The following is a 19,723-nucleotide window of genomic DNA, read 5'->3' on the forward strand; positions in this document are numbered from 1 at the left end:
TAAGCACTGGCAAAACTGAAGGAAGCAATAGACGTTTCCACAATAATGGTGGGAGACTTCAATAAACTACTCTCCTCTATAGATAGGACAACCAGATAGAGGATCAGCAAGGAAACAAAGAACTTAAACAATCTGATAAACGAATTAGACCTAACAGACATATTTAAATCATTACACACCTAAACACCAGAATACACATTCCTCTCTAGTGCTTACGAAACACTCTACAGGATACATCATATGCTGAGATACAAAATAGGTCTTTATAAATTTAAAAACATTGAAATTATGCAATGCATATTCTCTGATCATAATGGCATGAAGCTGGAAATCAATAACCACCAAAGAATCACAACTTTCACAAATATAGGGAGATTAAATAATGCATTCTTAAAGAACCAGTGGCTCAAAGAAGCAATTGCTAGGGAAACTGGTAATTATCTGGAGACAAATGAAAACTGACAATACCATATATTTAAACTTTAGGGACATGGCAAAGGCACAGCTGAGAGGGAAATTTATTACCCTAAATGCTTCTTTTAAAAAAAGAAGCAAGTGCAAAAATTGAGGCCCTAACTGCTAACCTGGAAGAACTAGAGAAAGAACAGCAAACTAACCCTAAAGAAAATAGAAGAAAAGAAATAACAAAGATTAAAGCAGAATTAATCAATTGGCAAACAAAAAAACAATAGAATCAATAAAACCAAAAGTTGGTTCCTTGGGAAAATCAATAAAATCGATAGATCACTAGCAAGGCTGACAAAGAAAAAAAAGAGAGAGGATGAAAATAAACAAAATCAGAACGAGACGGGGATCACTACCACGGACCCTGAAGAAATTTAAAAAACCATAAGAGGATACAATGAAGAACTAAACACCAACAAACTAGACAACTTAGGTGAAACTGGACAAATTCCTAAAAACAGAGGAAAAAGCTACACTGACTCGAGAAGAAACAGAAGATCTCAACAAATCAATCAAAAGGTAAAGAAAATCAGTCAGTCATCAAAATTCTTCTGACAAAGAAAAGCCCAGGACCAGATGGCTTCACAGGGGAATTTTATCAAACATTTCAAAAAGAACTAACATCAATCCTACTCAAAACTTCAAAAAAAAAAAAAAAAACTGAGGAAAAAGGAACGCTACCTAAATTCATTTCACAAAGCTAACATCACTCTAATACTAAAACTAGGTAAAGATGCTATAAGAAAGGAAAACTACAGACCAATCTCCCTAATGAATACAGATGCAAAAGTTCTCAACAAAATACTAGCAGATCGAATTCAAGGGCACATTAAAAGAATTAAACACCATGAGCAAGTGGGGTTTATACCAGGAATGCAAAGGTGGTTCAACACAAGAAAATCAATATAATACAGTATATTAACAAATCGATAGGGAAAAATCACATGATCATCTCAATCGACGCTGAAAAAGCATTCAACAAAACTCAGCATTCTTTTCTGATAAAAATACTTCAAAAGGAAGGAATTGAAGGAAACTTCCTCAGTATGACAAAGGGCATGCATATATGAAAAGCCCATGGCCAGCACTGTATTCAGCTGTGAGAGATGGAAAGCCTCCTAAGATCCAGAATGAAACAAGGATGCCCTCTGTCACCACTATTATTCAATATCATACTAGAAGTTCTAGCTAGAACAATCAGGCAGAAAAAAGAAATAAAAGGCATCCAAATTGGAAAGGAGAAGTAAAACTTTCATTATTTGCAGATGACATGATACTATACTTGGAAAATCCTGAGAAATCTACAACAAAGTTACTTGAGCCAATAAACAAATTCAGCAAGGTGGCAGGATATAAAATTAATGTGCAAAAATCAGTATTTTTACTGATCAGCATTTCTATACAAAAGTAATAACCTAACTGAGGAGTCAAAAAGTAAAAAATTCCATCCAAAACAACAACTAAAAGAATCAAGTAACTGGGAATAAACTTAACCAGGAATGCAAAGAACCTGTATGCAGAAAATTACATAACATTGTTAAAAGAAAAGAAGATCTAAAAAGGTGGAAAGACATTCCTTGCTCATGGATAGGAAAGTTAAATATAGTTAAGATGTCAATTCTACCCAACTGATCTACAGATTCAATGCAATACCAATCAAAATCCCAACAACTTACTTTGAAGACTTGGAAAAGCTAGTGATCAAATTCATTTAGAAGAAAAAGACCCTTGAATAGCTAAAACTACCCTAAAAAAGAAGAACAAAGTGGGAAAGTTAATGCTTCTTGATTTAAAGCTTATTATAAAGCCAGTGTGGCCAAAACAGCATGGTACTAGTACAAAGATAAAAATATGGACCAACGGAATCAAACTGACAGTGTGGAAATACACCACCAAATCTATGGTCGACTGATCTTCGACAAGGCACCTAAATCTGCGGCACTGGAATAAAATAGTCTTTTCAGTAAATGAACATGGGAGAACTCGATTTCAATAGCCAAAAGGATGAAAGAGGACCTTATCTTATACCCCATACAAGAATTAACTCAAAGTGGATTAAACACATGACTGATTCTCCTTTAGGAAATCCTGGCATTCCAGACAACCTTGGATAGAATGCAAAGGATAAACCTGTTACTGAATCTTCAGGAAGTTTATCTTTATTTACTGAGAGTATACGATGGGGTTGAACACAAAACCAAAAATAAAGGTAAAGTTAAATATGGTGTCAGGGTATGCAACTTTAAAAGTTATAGTTTCACCTTCTCCACCAAAAGGGGGAAGAGCGAAAAGAGACAAAATAAAGGCTGAGAGATTCCAAACAGAGTTGAGATGTTATCCTGGAGATTATTCTTACGCATTAAATAAGTATCACCTTGTTAGTCAAGATGTAGTGGAGAGGCTGGAGGGAACTGCCTAAAAATGTGGGGCTGTGTTCCAGTAGCCATGTTTCTTGAAGATGATTGTATAATAATATAGCTTTCACAATGTGACTGTGTGATTGTGAAAACCTTGTGGCTGATGCTCCTTTTATCTACCTTATCAACAGACAAGTAAAACATATGGAATAAAGATGAATAATAGGGGGAACAAATGTTAAAATAAGTTTAGAGTGAAATGCTAGTGATTGGTGAGGGGGAGGGGTGGGGGGTATGGTATGTATGAATTTTTTTCTGTTTTCTTTTTATTTCTTTTTCTGAATAGATGCAAATGTTCCAAGAAATGATCATGATGATGAATATGTAACTATGCGATGATATTGTGAATTACTGATTATATATGTAGAACAGAATGATCAAAAGTTAACGAATGTTTGCGTTTGTTTGGTGCTTTTTTTGGTAGTTTATAAAAAATTAAAAATTTAATAAAAAAAAGAGTTATAGTTTTAAAGACCTCCTTGTGTAACTTCAGGAAAATTTAAACACAACATAAGAGTTAAAATCCAAAATAATAAAATAAGTATGTTACAATAAAAAAAAAAGTGGATCAAACACCTAAAGATAAAAACTAGTGGGCCATGGTGGCTCAGCAGGTAAGAGTGCTTGCCTGCCATGCCCAAGGACCCGGGTTCGATTTCCGGTGCCTGCCCATGTAAAAAAAAAAAAAAATTAAAAAAACTAGTATCACAAAACTCAAAAAAACAAATATAAGGAAACATCTTCAAGACCCAGTAATAGGAGATAGCTTCCTAAACTTTACAACCAAAGCAAAAACAACAACACAAAAAAATGTATAAATGGGAACTCCACAACATCAAATGCTTTGGGGCCTCAAAAGACTTTGTCAAAAATGTGAAGAGGCAGCCAACTCAATGGGAGAAAATATTTAGAAATCACATATCAGAGAAAAAGGTTTGATTTCCTCTGTATACAAAGATATCATACAACTCAACAACAAAAGAACAAACAACCCAATTACAAAATGCACTAAAGATATGAATAGGCATTTTCCAAAGAGGAAATACAAATGGCTAAAAAGCACATGAAGAGATGCTCATTTTCATACCTAAAGGAAATGCAGATCAAGACACATCACATTTATAAGAATGGCTGTTAGTAAACAAACAGGAAAAATTAGAGAGGATGTGGAGAAATTGGGACATGTATGCACTGCTGGTGGAAAGGTATAATGGTACAGTCACTATGGAAAACACTTTGATGGTTCCTTAGAAAACTATATACCTAGTTGCCCCTCGACCCATCAATACCTCTACTGGGTATATACTTGGAAGAGCTAAAAGCAGTGACACAAACATATGCACACTGATATTCATGGCAGCATTATTTACAATTGCCAAAAGATGGAAACAATCCAAGTGCCCATCAACAGAGAAGTGGATAAACAAAATGTGGTATATACATATGATGGAATATTATGCACCAGTTAAGACGAAATGAGGTCCTAAAGTATATTTGACAACATGGCTGAACCTTGAGGACATAATGCTGAGTGAAATAAGCCAGACACAAAAGGATAGATACTGTATGATTTTGCTTTTATGACCTTGGTAAAGGTAAACTCAGAGGCTTATAATAAAGAACATAGGGGACCTGGAAGCTAGACTTGGGCGAATGGTTAGCTAATGAGGTTGAACTTAATGTAAGGAAATAGATAGAAGAGAAACCAGTTCATTATTGGGTCTATAAGTAATATTACTATATCGAAGGTGAACATGACTGAAAGGAGTTGTACAGAGCCAAGTATCCTCCCAATTAACACTACAAATATAAATAAGTTCTTACATGAACTACTTCAAACGCATGAATCTTGTACAAATAGTTTATAATATTGGGTACAAGGGGAAAACTACTATTGCATGCTATGGCCTATGTTTAATAGGAAGATACTAATAGTACCACAGCAATACCAGGGATAAATGATGGGGGTTGGGAGAAGGACATGGGTTTAGGGGAAGTTTGAATTTTTTATTTGGTAAGGGTGTGTTTATTGGTTCTTTTTCTCTTGGGAACAATGAAAATGGTCTAAAATTGAAAGTGTTGATGATTCTACCACTAAATGAGGATAATGTGAGAAATGGACTGTTGACATTGGACATTATACATGATGCCCAATGGATGGAGGTGGCTGAAGGTTACAGTGACTGAGAAGTAGAATGGCAAACTGTGGTGTATACATATGATCGAATATTGTGTGCTACAGAGAGGAATGAAGTCATAAGGCATACAACATTGAGAATGAATCTGTGGAACATTATGTGGTACAAAATAGGCCAGAAACAAAAGAGCAAATGTTGCATAGTCTCATTTAAAAAATACTTTTAAGAAAACTGGGGCCTAGATTGTAAGCTCTTAGAGTAGTCACATTTAGTCTGGAGCTGTACTTGTTATTTCTGATTTTGAGAGGCTGTGCTATAGTATAGCTTGGTATTTCCCTGGAACTCTGGGTACCTGGGTGTCACCTAAGGTTCAGAGTAGGAGTTCTGTAGTTCTGAAGTTCAGCATTGCTACATACAACTATTGTTAAAGAAACTGAAAAAGAGATCAGGCTTCAATTAGAGGTAAGAACAAAGCCAACTGGATCAGGACTAAGGTAAATCAGAAGACAGACAGTGTTAAGGAGGATATTGTCTATATTTCAGAACTTTACCTACTCTGTGAGACCAAAGGAAGAGAGAATTATTTTGTTCAAAAATCTAACTCTTCTGCAGCACACGGTCTAACTCAATCTGTAGTGGATATTCATTTAAACAACCCAAACACAGAGAGTCCAGAATAGGAATGAGGGCTTGTAATTCAGTACTGCTTAATATAATGTCCAGATACATCCTAGGGTATGTTGAGCAGATAATTAAAAAGTATTGGCAAAGTCCCTTGAGGGATGGGAGAAAAAATATGGAACTAAAAACTCTACACCATGGAAGCCCATGATACTGTCTCAAACATTAGGCACTCCCAAGTCCATAAGCCAAGCCCTTGATCTAGAGGCTTGCCTTTGTGAAGCTTACTTACATAGCAAATATGCTAAGCTTGCCTAATAATATGCCTAAGAGTCACCTCCAGAGGACCTCTTTTGTTGCTCAAATGTGGCCTCTCTCTCTTTCTGAGACCAACTCTGCAAGGAAAATCATTAGCCTCCCCCTTACAAGGGCGAATGTATCCCTGTCGATGTGGAATATGACTCTCAGGGATAAGCTTGGCTCTGGCACTATGGGGTCAACAATGCCTTCCTAACTAAAAGAGGGAAAAGAAATGTAACAAATAAAGAATCAATGGCTAAGAGAGTTATTCTAGAGGTTACTCTTACACAGCTCAGCTAGATATTGCTATTTACCATGGTTTGCCAAACCCTAATCAAAACCATTCCTGTCAAAAAAACAAACAAAAAAACCATTTCTGTCCACCCTAAAGAACACCTAGGGCTTTATCTACAATTCTACAAAAGTTCCATGTACTAAGGTTACTTTCTAGAAATCTATAACCTCCAGATGAGTTCCTAGGCCAGATATATTCTAAAACTCAGGGGGGCCTGTCTTTCCAGAATATCAACTAGTTCTATCCCCCTATTCCATATTATTAACAGCCTTTTCCAACATGAAAAACTTAGAATGGGCATAGCACAAATACCCCTAATGATTGGAAGAAAGATCAATGGAGAAGGTGGAGTTATAACAGAGAAGATAGGATTTAACCTATTACTACTGAATCATATTTTTATTTCTTTTAGTCTCCAGTGTCTTGGAGCAGCAAGAAAAACCTAAAATTGTGAAACTGTAACCTACACCAAACTCTGAAATCTGTTCTATAACTAATTGTTGTGGTATGCTTTGAAATGTATTGCTTTTTTGTATTTATGTAATTTTTCACAATAACCATATATATATACTATTTTAACATTTTTAAAAAAGAATGAAGCAAGAGTTGATCATGATGAGCTGACCTGGAGTGTGGACAAAGAGGAGGAGGATACTACGAATCATAGGGAGACATTGTCTTTACACCTCTGAACTCACCATTACCTTTTTATCCCTTGACCCTTCTTTATATAAGCTGAGTGAAGTAAGTCTTGTTCAAAAGTCAGGTTCTGAGTCAAGGTAGTGCAAGGGGTGCAAATCTTAGACAAAAGACTTTCTGTGAATTAAACTACTTAGACTAGTACCAGGAAAAATTACTTTCACTGCAAAGAATAAGGAAGTACAAAGAGTTATTATAAGGGTACAGAAAATCATGATCATTTCAAACACCCTACAAGAAGTGTTAAAAAAATATGAGAGAGCCGGGTCCCACACCCAGGGAAATCTGATCAAATGCCCAGACACCAGCAGAAAATAATGGATGACGCTCGGAAAATTGAAGATATGGCCCAGTCAAAGGAACAAACCAATAATTCAAATGAGATGCAGGACCTGAGACAACTAATGCTGAATATATGAACAGAAATGGAAAAACTCTTCAAAAACCAAATCAATAAATTGAGGGAGGACATGAAGAAGACATGGGCTGAACAAAAAGAAGAAATAGAAAATTTGAAAAAACAAATCACAGAACTTATGGGAGTGAAGGACAAAGAAGAAGAAATGGAAAAAACAATGGATACCTACAATGGTAGATCTAAAGAGACAGAAGCTACAATTAGTGAACTGGAGGATGGAACATCTGAATTCCAAAAAGAAACAGAAACTATAGGGAAAAGAATGGAAAAACTTGAGCAGGGGATCAGGGAACTGAATGACAATATGAAGCGCACAAATATACGTGTTGTGGGTGTCCCAGAAGGAGAAGAGAAGGGAAAAGGAGGAGAAAAACTAATGGAAGAAATTATCACTGAAAATTTCCCAACTCTTATGAAAGACCTAAATTTGCAGATCCAAGAAGTGCAGCGCACCCCAAAGAGAATAGACCCAAATAGGCGTTCTCCAAGACACTTACTAGTTAGAATGTCAGAGGTCAAAGAGAAAGAGAGGATCTTGAAAGCAGCAAGAGAAAAACAATCTGTCACATACAAGGGAAACCCAATAAGACTATGTGTAGATTTCTCAGCAGAAACCATGGAAGCTAGAAGACAGTGGGATGATATATTTAAATTACTAAAAGAGAAAAACTGCCAACCAAGACTTCTATATCCAGCAAAATTGTTCTTCAAAAATGAAGGAGAAATTAAAACATTTATAGACAAAAAGTCACTGAGAGAATTTGTGACCAAGAGACCAGCTCTGCAAGAAATACTAAAGGGAGCACTAGAATCAGATACGAAAAGACAGAAGAGAGAGGTATGGAGTAAAGTGTAGAAAGAAGGCAAATAAGATATGATATATATAATACAAAAGCCAAAATGGTAGAGGAAAATATTATCCAAACAGTAATAACACTAAAAGTTAATGGACTGAATTTCCCAATCAAAAGACATAGACTGGCAGAATGGATTACGACCCAGCAATACCACTGCTAGGTATCTACTCAAAGGACTTAAGGGCAAAGACACAGACGGACATTTGCACACCAGTGTTTATAGCAGCACTATCTACAATTGCAAAGAGATGGAAACAGCCAAAATGTCCATCAACAGACGAATGGCTAAACAAACTGTGGCGTATACCTACAATGGAATATTATGCAGCTTTAAGACAGACTAAACTTATGAAGCATGTAATAACATGGATGGACCTAGAGAACATTATGCTGAGTGAGTCTAGCCAAAAACTAAAGGACAAATACTGTATGGTCCCACTGATGTGAACCGACATTCGAGAATCAGCTTGGAATATATCATTGGTAACAGAGACCAGCAGGAGTTAGAAACAGGGTAAGATAATGGGTAATTGGAGCTGAAGGGATACAGACTGTGCAACAGGACTAGATACAAAAACTCAAAAATGGACAGCACAATAATACCTAAGTGTAATGTAACTATGTTGGAAGAAAGAATGAAACTGCACCTGAAATATAGTTTTTTGTTTGTTTGTTTCTTTTGTTTTTGTTTTTTTCTTTTTCCTTTTTTTATATATTTTTATTAGTATTATTATTTTAATTCTCTTCTCTATATTAACATTCTATATCTTTTTCTGCTGTTTTGCTAGTTCTTTTCCTAAATCGATGCAAATGTACTAAGAAATGATGATCATACATCTATGTGATGATACTAAGAATTACTGAGTGCATGTGTAGAATGGAATGATTTCTAAATGTTGTGTTAATTTCTTTTCTTTTTTTTATTAATAAAAAAAAATATGAGAAGGGATTTACAAACCTAAGATCTTTTTATTAAAACAATTTAATCTTTCAACATTTACTGGGGGCCGAGTTTTAAGAATAACCAACAAGGAACTTTAATGCTTCAGGGACTCCTATATTAGCCCCACATCTTGAAACCTGTGTGTCACAGTGTATTAGTTAGGGTTCTCTAGAGAAACAGAACCAACAGGGAACACTTGCAAATATAAAATTTATGAAAGTGTCTCACGTGACCGTAGGAATGCAGAGTCCAAAATCCACAGGGCAGGCTGCGAAGCCGATGACTCCAATGGATGGCCTGGACGAACTCCACAGGAGAGGCTCACCAGCCAAAGCAGGAATGGAACCTGTCTCCTCTGAGTCCTCCTTAAAAGGCTTCCCATGATTGGATTTAGCATCACTAATTGCAGAAGACACTCCCCTTTGGCTGATTACAAATGGAATCAGCTGTGGATGTAGCTGACGTGATCATGACCTAATCCTATGAAATGTCTTCATTGCAACAGACAGGCCAGCGCTTGCCCAATCAGATGAACAGGTACCACAACTTGGCCAAGTTGACACCTGTCCCTAACCATGACACACAGGTACCCAATCAAGAACTCTGAAAATTCAAACAATATTAGAAATATGGCATCACAACCAGAACTTTGTCCAATTGTTCTAGAAACAACAAATTATCTGCATAATACCTACAGAATGCACAAATGTCAACAGGTCTGGATATCTACTTAAAAATGAGTTAACGAAGTATGGTTCTATCTTCGTGAATCTGTCCTCCAGGGAAGTACAATTCAGATAAATCACAACAGATTTTTTTTAAGCATGCATGCCTTCAAGGACTTCTAATGGGTTTGTTGTTTACTTGTTCTTCTACCAAGTCAGAAACAAAACATTTGTTTTGTGACTGTTCTGTCAATACTAGCTTGATTTCAATAATACTAAATGAGGGATGCTGAAGCTGGGAGGGATCCCTGAATTCCCTGAAATTATTTTAAAAATTTTGTACGAAGACATACATTTTTCTGGGAAGAGAAACACAACTTTCATCAATCTCAAAGTGGCCTGAAATGTAAAAAACATCCAAGTGTTTTTCCTAATTTGACCACTTATAGATTAACCTAAATGGGCAAATTTTCACACAGACTAATCACATAAGCACTACTAAATAACTGATTTCTAGGTTGATGCCGACCCCAATTAGGACTTTTTTTCTCTTTTCTATCATGAAAAACCTATGTTGACTGGATACAAAATTTACTCCCTTTAAAAATACACACATGTTGGAGCAGGAAGGAAAAACTTGAAATTGTGGAACTGTAACACATATCAAACTTAGAAATCTGTTCTATAACTACTTGTTACAATGCACTTTAAAATTTTTTGCTTTTTTGTATGTGTGTGTGTGTGTGTATATATATATATATATATGATATTTCACAACAAAAAAAAATTTGTTTCATTGCTTATTTTTTTAAGGAAAAAGCCACTGAAGTCTCTTATGGGGTAAGTTATCCTGCTTTGGCTGGAGAAGCCCACATAGTAGCTGAGAAACCAATAAAGTCCTGAAGAACTGACATTGCTAAACGCCTACTGAATGAACAGTCAGTAAAAAATCAGGCAGTGGCACTTTCAGTGTTACTATGAGTTGGTGAATTATAGATTTAGCTGCACACTTGAAGACTGAGTTAATATCTTGCTTACGGAATGTTTCTTTTGCCTTACAAATGAGCACATCTATAGTTATGGCAGGACTTGCTGCATCAGCACCAGCTACTCTTTGAAGGATATTTTCTTTTATAGGAATGCTTTGGCAACACATGCAAGTAGTGATACACATTTAAAGGGTTGAAACTTTTTTGAATCTCATGGTTTTATCCTGGAGCACCTTTGTTAATGTTTGCACTATCGGTGCCAGAGAAATGGCAGAGAAGCTGGATGGCCCCAAAGCACAGATCAAGGCAGTGGTATTGAACCTCAAGCAGGCATCACTGAAGTCTTCTTCCCTGCCATACACTCGCAATCGAAAACACAAAAGCCAACTTCACTCAAGACTGTCCTGGATGAATTACTAAACATTTTATTAATTCTCCCGTAATTTTGTAAAATCTCGTCTAATAAGTGTTTCTTTAATATTCTGAATGATGAAACGCGAGATTATCCACCAAGCACTACTGCTACATAATGGAGTATGACAGTTATCCTAAGGAAAAGCACTTGTCTGATTGGGCTGAACCAGCTATATGGAATATATGATGCTTATTCAGGCTTGCGTATTTAGCTCACATTTTCCTGAAAATGAACGAAGTGTGCTTGTTTCACTGTTGCCAGTGATAAAATTTAAGTTTTAGAAAACCAGAATTCTAGAAAACTTATATTTGTCACAGTAAGCTTGACACTTCCTGAATATGTAACAACTTTTCTGACGAGATTGGTGGTGAAATTAATGAATATGATTTAAAAAAATATATTATGATATGTCTCTATATGGAAATTCTGGATATTCAATGAAAGAACATTTTCCTAATTACCTGTGGGTAATCAGGAACTTGTACATTCACAGTATAAGACGACTAATGGATTTTAATGTAAAAGTATAGAAAAAGTTTGTTGATAAGATTCCAGATTCTACACTGCCACTAAACTACCACTTGTTGAGTTTTGGTCTAGCATCAAAGAAGAAAACCCTCAGTATTTGTAAAGCTATTAAACTCTACTTTCCAACTTTTAAAAAAAATACACGTCAGCATATTAAAAAAGAAAAGGGTAAAGAAAAAAAGTCGAGCCTCAAAACTTTTCCCTGAAGTGATATGAATGGTTTTCAGAAAATTTTTACCAAAATCTCAACACTGCTCACTTACAGTAAATGTATTACATCTGTGGAAAACAAAAATAGTTTTTAAATGGTTGGTGAGAACATATGTAAAAAGGCATGTGTGTCCCACACTGATGCCTGAGAAAGATCCAATGCAATCAAATCTCAAACTGGTTTATGTTAAACTACAAGAACTACAAGAACTGTGTTAGCTCAGGGTCAAGCAAGATAAAATCTTCATTTTCTAAGAAACTGTTAATAGGACACATCTGTTATATGTACATATCACATTAGATTTACCAAATAAAAGGCATATTTCAATTACTAAACCTATCAATAATCATAGCTGAGATACACTTAAGAAACTTTACATAAAATTTGAAGTAAAAAAAGGGGGTTTGGACATTTTTTATCTTGTCCCTTGGACAAGATGGAAAGGATAATATAAAGAATGATCTGTAAAACTACAAGTAAAAAAAACTAGACTTTGTCAATAGAATAATTTATGTCTAGTAGGATAGAGGCTCTGCTTCTAGTCCTGGCAGAGTGGCTTCTATCAGATCAATTCTCCAGCAGACAACTATAAACTCTGGACAAAACGCAAAAAATAACTACATGAGGGCACTGGAGAACAAAAGCAGGCAGATATGAAGGGGGAAAGAGTGCTGACACTTGGAAGAAAGTAACAATACTGGGTGAGTTACTCTTTTTAATATCTCTTGCCAGGCAAGCCCCAGTCTGTATCATGAGGGGTAAATAAACCTCAGATAGAAACCCAGAGTCTTCCTGGCTTGAAGAATCAGAGGACAGACTTTAAAGTAACCATAGCAGCTAGGAAGTGTGGGAGGAACATTCCAGAGAGAGTCAGGAAGGAGAAGCCCCAAATTCTGTGTAAACTCTGCCCAGGCATGCAAGTAGCAGATCCCAAACAGTCAAGTTAAGGCTAAAATAACTAAACTAAGATTTAAGCTGTCACATACCTCAGGAGAACAGAGTTTAACAAAACAAAAAAACCAACGCTTCTGGAGGAAGAAGACAGAATCCAGAGTCTCTACAACATATACACAATGTCAAGGTCATGATCGAAAATTGCTTGATATACAAAGCAGCAGGAAATCATGACTCCTTTTTTTTTTTAATTTTATTGTTATAACAAATATACAACTCTGTATTTCCGTCTAACCACTTTCAAGTGTACAATTTAGTAAGTATTAAATACATTCACAATATTCTATCATTTCTGACATCATTACTTGTTTGTCACCTGAAACTGAAACTCTGTACCATTAAGCAGTAACACCCCATTCTACCATCCACCCCTACCCCACCCCCAGTAACCTGTAATCTACTTTCTGTTTCTATGAATTTGCATACTTTAGTCTTTTCATGTTAGTAAACTATACAATATCAGTCCTTTGGTGTTTGGCTTATTTTACTCAACATGATGTCTTCAAGGTTTATCCATGTTGTGACATGTATCAGAACTTCTTTCCTTTTTACAGCTGAATACTATTCTATCGTATGGATATACCACATTTTGCTTATCCATTCAACAGTTGATGGATATTTGTGTTGCTTCCACCTTTTAGTTATTGTGAATAATGTTGCTATAAATAATGGTATACAAAATATCTGTTCAAGTCCCTGCTTTCAATTCTTTGGGCTATATACCAAGAAGTGAGATTGCCAGGTTATATGGTAATTTTATTTTCAACTTTTTGAGGAACTGCCAAACTGATTTCCACAATGACTGCACCATTCTAGTACCACCAGCAATAATGGAAGGGTTCCTATTTCTCTGCATCCTTGCCAACACTTTTTTCAGTTTTCATTTTATAAAAGCCATCTTGGTGGGTGTGAAGTAGTATTTTATTGTAGTTTTGATTTGCATTTCCCTGATGACCAGTGATGTTGAGTATCTTTTTACATGCTTACTGGCCACATTAGAGAAATGTCTATTCAAGTCTTTTGCCGATTTTTGAACTGGGTTATTTGTCTTTTTGTTGCTGAGTTGTAGCTGTTCTTTATATATTCTGGATACTAAACCCTTATCAGATATATGGTTCACAATTATTTTCTCCCATTTTGTAGGCTGTCTTTCCACTTTCTTGATAGTACCCTGTATGGTTGTAAGTTTCATACATTTTTACACGAAGTGGTATAATATTAACTTCAAATAAACTGTAAAAAGGTAAAGATATACATTATATTGACTATGATGTTCTCTTCTGAATTCATATGGGAAAGGCCAAACTATTACAACTTCAGTCTGAACATTCACTAGACAAGATACAGTATGTTGGGAGTTCCAGGAAGATGGTGGAATAGGATAGGTCACATTCCCCCTGTTCCAAGGAACTGTTAGAAAAGTGACCGAAAAATGACGAGGACAGGGCAGGCCACAGTGGCTCAGCAGGCAGAGCTCTCACCTGTCATGCTGAAGGCTGAAGACCAGGGTTCCATTCCCAGAGCGTGCCCATGCCAAAAATGGAAAAAAAAAAAAAAAAAAAATTACCAGGACAGCGATTCCAGAATGTAAGTGACCTGAGAGGGTCTTCTACACCACATAAGGAGGCCATGGTGGAAAGCTGAAGAAGTGAGACACAGAGAACTGAAGACCATCTAGCTACTGCAAACAGGCCAACACGCCCCTATCCTAACAGAGGCCTGGAGCCCTCATGAGCACTCAGACAAGGAGAATGGGACAAGGAAGTAAGCCAAGCTGCATTCCTTGAATCTGCTAAACCTACACATGCTGCCCCCACCCCGTGACCCAACACACCTGAACCCCATCACCTGCCAAGCACCCCAACCCCAACCACCCACGCATCCCTGCCCCACACTCTGGCCCCATGCAAGCATTCACAGTTATCCCAGTGCAACTCACTTCTCCCATGCAACTGCACACTCTTGCCCCACTCCCAAGACCCAAGCACCCGTGTTCAAACCCTTGCACCCCAACTACCTCCTCCCTGCTCCCGCAGGCGCTCACTTGTACATCCAGCTTGTGGGGGCTCACTAGCACAGGCAGTCACACAACCCTGCCCTGCCCACCCCACCCCTCATCCTGCACACACACACACACATCAGCATCCGGCACTCCCAGACTTGAACACATGCATGTGCACACCCACATTCTGTGTGCCCAGGTACCAACATATCCATACCCTGCTCCCTAAATCCCTGCACCCTGCCTGACGGCCCGAACTCTACCCACGAGCAAACCTGGACCCCACCCCCAGGCTCCCACATAGGCACAGAAATATCCTACCCGCTGGGCACCCACACATCTGTACACCGGCCTCTCGACCTCTGCACCCCACCCCCTCTGCCCCATGCACATGCACACCCTTGCACTACTCCCTGGCACAAATACCCAGATCTCTCATCTGGTAGGTGCTCATGTGTACATCTGTGCCACACAGCCATCACCCTGTACACGTGTGCACCCCTACCCACCCCACACCTGCACACCCTGCAGGGTGCAGGGATTTAGGGGGCAGGGTATGGATATGTGGGTACCCGGGCACGCAGAATGTGGGTGTGCACATGCGTGTATTCAGGTCCCACACCTGCACACCCACTCTACACACTCGTGTATCCGCATCCTGGCCCCCCTGGAACTCCTCCCCCTGTACAAGGAAGCACTCACACCCTGACCTCTCTATGCCCCTAACTTTGTACCCTGTACTCCACACCCTGATACCTATAATCCCCACAGTCCTCACACCACCAATCCCAACTGCCTCTCACCACATCCTAACTCTGTGTCCCCTATGCCACACACTGTTCCTGAGCTCCAAGGCCTGCCCAAGTGGCACCCCACCCCCTTGGCCCCCACACCGCACCTCCACAACACCATGCCCCGTACCCCACGCTCACGGACACCAGTGTAGCGTCCCTGACCTGTGCCTATGCACCCATCACCACACTGTTGTACTCCCATCCCACGCTCACCATCCTGCTCCACAGCCATCCCACAAACACAAAACCTTAGACTACTGAACGACATCAACTTCCCAAGTAACCCTATCAAAATATTTATATGCCTCAAAGGCAAAAGATTACAAAGCAAGTAAAGATGCAGAAAGGTATTTAGAGCCCAACCCTAATGACCAAATTAAAACACCAGAGGAGACACAGACTTTGAAGCAACTAATCAAAGGTGATCATATAATTCTACTACATAAAGTCAATGGGTTGGGGGTATGTGGTCTGCCATGGCACCAGTGAGGCCACCCACAAGGTGGGAAGCTGGGAGTTTTGGGTTGAGTGATGAAGGAGTTTTTCTGGTTGGGTTCAGGAATAAGACTGTGAAACAGAATAAGTGGCATCCTAACCATCTGAAGTTCTATGCAGGGAGTGCCCGCGAGGGGCAAGGCTTTGTGTTTTGAAGAAAATTGAAGATTCAGCAAAATTACAAGAAATTGTTGTGGAAGACAAAAAAGGCTCAAACCTCACAAGAATCCTAGTTCACAGATGGATACCCAGATCACCTGAAACATCTCAACGTGGCGAAAGAGGAAAGAGGAAGCAACTTTAAAAAGTCAATCAAACTTTGTCAGAACAAACTGACCAACCTTTACCAGAACAATACAGCATTGATCTGGCTTTATTTGAAGAACAATGTAGCAATGACCAGCCTCTTGCATTGACCAGCCTCTACCAGCCAGACAGAGAACTAAAACATTAAACTCCATTGCTACTTCAAAGAAAAATAAAAAGAAAACATCAAACCAAAAAGCACAAGAAGCGTATGAACAGGTAAAACAATCTAAGTGTGCCACTAAGAAACAAGAATGTGAGAGAAGAAAATGAGAGAGAGAAAAAGCTCACAGGCTCTACAAAAAGAAGAAAATGGGAAGTGTTCAAAATATTGAGCAAAAAGATTAAAAGGGTCAATGAAATTTGAATTTACAAATGGAGTATCTTCTTCAAAAAACACAAGAAAAAAATTAAATAAGACATTTTGTCCTTAAAAAAATTCAATGGGTTGGCTAATGGCATAAAGGAAGTCAAGGAGACAGTAGAAGAGGATAAAGAAAAATCTGAAAGAATAGAAAAAAAGTAGATATCATACAGATTAAAGATGCTGTAAAACAAATAAAAAATATACCAGAGACAAACAACAGTAGATTTGAAGAGGCAGAAAAAACAATAAGCAAACTAAAGGACAGGACCACTGATTCCAAAGACACAAAACAGCAAATGGCAAAAAAAAAAAAAAAACAAAAAACGGAAAATTTGTATTGGAACTCAGGGAAATGATGGACAAAAACACAAAACACACAAATATAAGAATCATTGCTGTCCCAGAAAGAGAAGAGTAAATGACTAGGAAGATTAGTTGACGATATAACAGGAAGATATAATATCTGAGTACTCTGCATAGTTAGCAAAGATTCTATGTCTTATCAGACTAATGTACTTATTGATATGTATGTTGACCATCCCCTTCTTTATTGTTTTAGTCAATACCTCCTCATTTAAATATATATATATGTCTTTCTAAAACCATGTTAACTCCTCTAGTTCAAACTTTTACATCAATTTCATTAAATAAAGAAGAAACAAACAAATAAACAAAAAAACTGAGGGAAAGATTAAAATTTTCACAAAGACTGAGAGAATTTATCAACAAGAGACTAACCCTACAAAAATACTAAAAGAAGTTCTGTTGGTTGGAAAAAAAAGAAGACAGGAGAGGGAGGTCTGGAGGAGGGCACAGAATTGAAGAGTACCAGTGAGGGTAACTTAAAGGATAAAAAGAGAAAGAGGGTAAAGAACATATAGATCTGACAAATAAAATCCAAAAGAAAAGAGAGTGGATTCAAGAAATGCCTTTATAGTAATAACTTTGAAAATTAATAGACTAAATGTACCAATTAAAAGACACAGATTAGGAGAATGGATTAAGAAATATAATCCACCTACATGCTGCTTACAAGAGACTCATCTTAGACCCAAGGATACAAATAGATTGAAAGTAAAAGGATGGAAAAAGATGTTCCACGCAAGCTGTAACCAAAAGAAAGCAGGAGGAGCTATACTAATATCAGACAAAATAGACTTTAAATGTAAAGACATCGTAAGAGACAAAGAAGGACACATACATATTAATAAAAGGGACAATTCACTAAGAAGAAATAACAATCATAAATGTTTATGCTCCCAGTAAAGGAGTTCCAAAGTAGATGAGAAAAACATTGGCAAAACTGAAGGGATCTCAGGTAGCACATGAGATTTTGTTGGTTTGTCCACAGTGATCCCCCGATGAATCCCAGAATGATGTGATCAGTGACTGGAAAAGTATTTGCAAGCCCCCTTCAGGGAATGGTGAGAATGGGGAGAAATTCAACTTCCCCAAGTTGAATTCTTGATATTCTCACAAGCAGTGTGGACAACCAAAGCTATAGGCTGAGCCTCCAGTCTTGGGGTTTGTTCACATGAAACTTAACCCCACAAAGGATAGGTCAAGTCTACTTAAAATTTAGGCCTAAGAGTCACCCCCAAGAGAGCCTCTTTTGTTGCTCAGATGTGGCCTCTCTCTCCAGCCAATATGATGAGCAGTCTCACCACCCTCCCTCTCTCTGCGTGGGACATGACTCCCAGGGGTGTGGACCTTCCTGGCAATGTGGGACAAAGATCCTGGAATGAGCTGAGACTAACAGCATCAAAGGACTGAGAAAAACTCTAGAATGAGCTGAGAATTAACATCAAGGGATTGAGAGAACCTTCTCCACCAAAAGGGGGAAGAGTAAAATGAGACAAAGTGTCAATGGCTGAGAGATTCCAAACAGAGTGGAGAGGTTATCCTGGAGGTTATTCTTACGCATTAAGTAGATATCACCTTGTTGTTCAAGATGTAGTGGAGAGGCTGGAGGAAATTGCCTGAAAATGTAGTGCTGTGTTCCAGTAGCCATGTTTCTTTATGATGACTGAACAATGATATAGCTTTCACAATGAAACTCTGTGAATGTGAAAACCTTATGTCTGATACAGAAAAGTAGAACATATGGAATAAAAATAAATAATAGGGGGAACAAATGTTAAAATAAATTCAGTTTGAAATAGTGGTAAATGAAAGTGAGGGGTAAGGGGTGTGGTACGTATAGTTTTTTTTTCTCTATTATCATTTTATTTCTTTTTCTGCTGTCTTTTTATTTCTTTTTCTAAATTGATGCAAATGTACTAAGAAATGATGAATATGCAACTATGTGATGATATTAAGAATTACTGATTTATATATAGAATGGAATGATATCTAAATGTTTTGTTAATTTTTTTAATTAATAAAAAAAGTTAAAAAAAAAAAAAACTGAAGGGAGCAATAGATGTTTCACCAATAACAGTATAGGAGACTCCTCTGTAGATAGGACAACCAGACAGTGGATCAACAAGGAAACAGATAATTTAAACAATTTGATAAATGAATTAGACCTAATGGACATATATAAATAATTATACCCCAAAATACCAGGATATATATATTCTTCTCTAGTGTTCATGGAACATTCTCCAGGATAGATCACATGCTGGGGCACAAAATAGGTCTTTATAATTTTAAAAACACTAATATTATTCAAAGCACTTTCTCTGATCACAATGGAATGAAACTGGAAATCAATAACCACCAAAGAACAAAAAACTCAAAAACATATGGTGATTAAATAAATAACATGTTCTTAAACAACCAATGGGTTAAAGAAGAAATTGCTTGAGAAATTGGTAGCTATCTAGAGACAAATGAAAATGA

General features: G+C 37.4%; 1 protein-coding gene and 1 pseudogene across 3 annotated transcripts in view; one reads left to right on the top strand and one right to left on the bottom strand.

The window, feature by feature from the left end:
- DENND5A (DENN domain containing 5A) overlaps window positions 1–19,723 on the bottom strand; it is a 155,299-nt gene that overhangs the window by 73,857 nt on the left and 61,719 nt on the right. The window lies entirely within an intron of this gene.
- LOC143644665 (thyroid transcription factor 1-associated protein 26 pseudogene) lies at window positions 16,154–16,926 on the top strand (annotated as a pseudogene).

This window comes from Tamandua tetradactyla, chromosome 8 (genome assembly GCF_023851605.1).
Source record: "Tamandua tetradactyla isolate mTamTet1 chromosome 8, mTamTet1.pri, whole genome shotgun sequence".
Classification (NCBI taxonomy): Eukaryota; Metazoa; Chordata; class Mammalia; order Pilosa; family Myrmecophagidae; genus Tamandua; species Tamandua tetradactyla.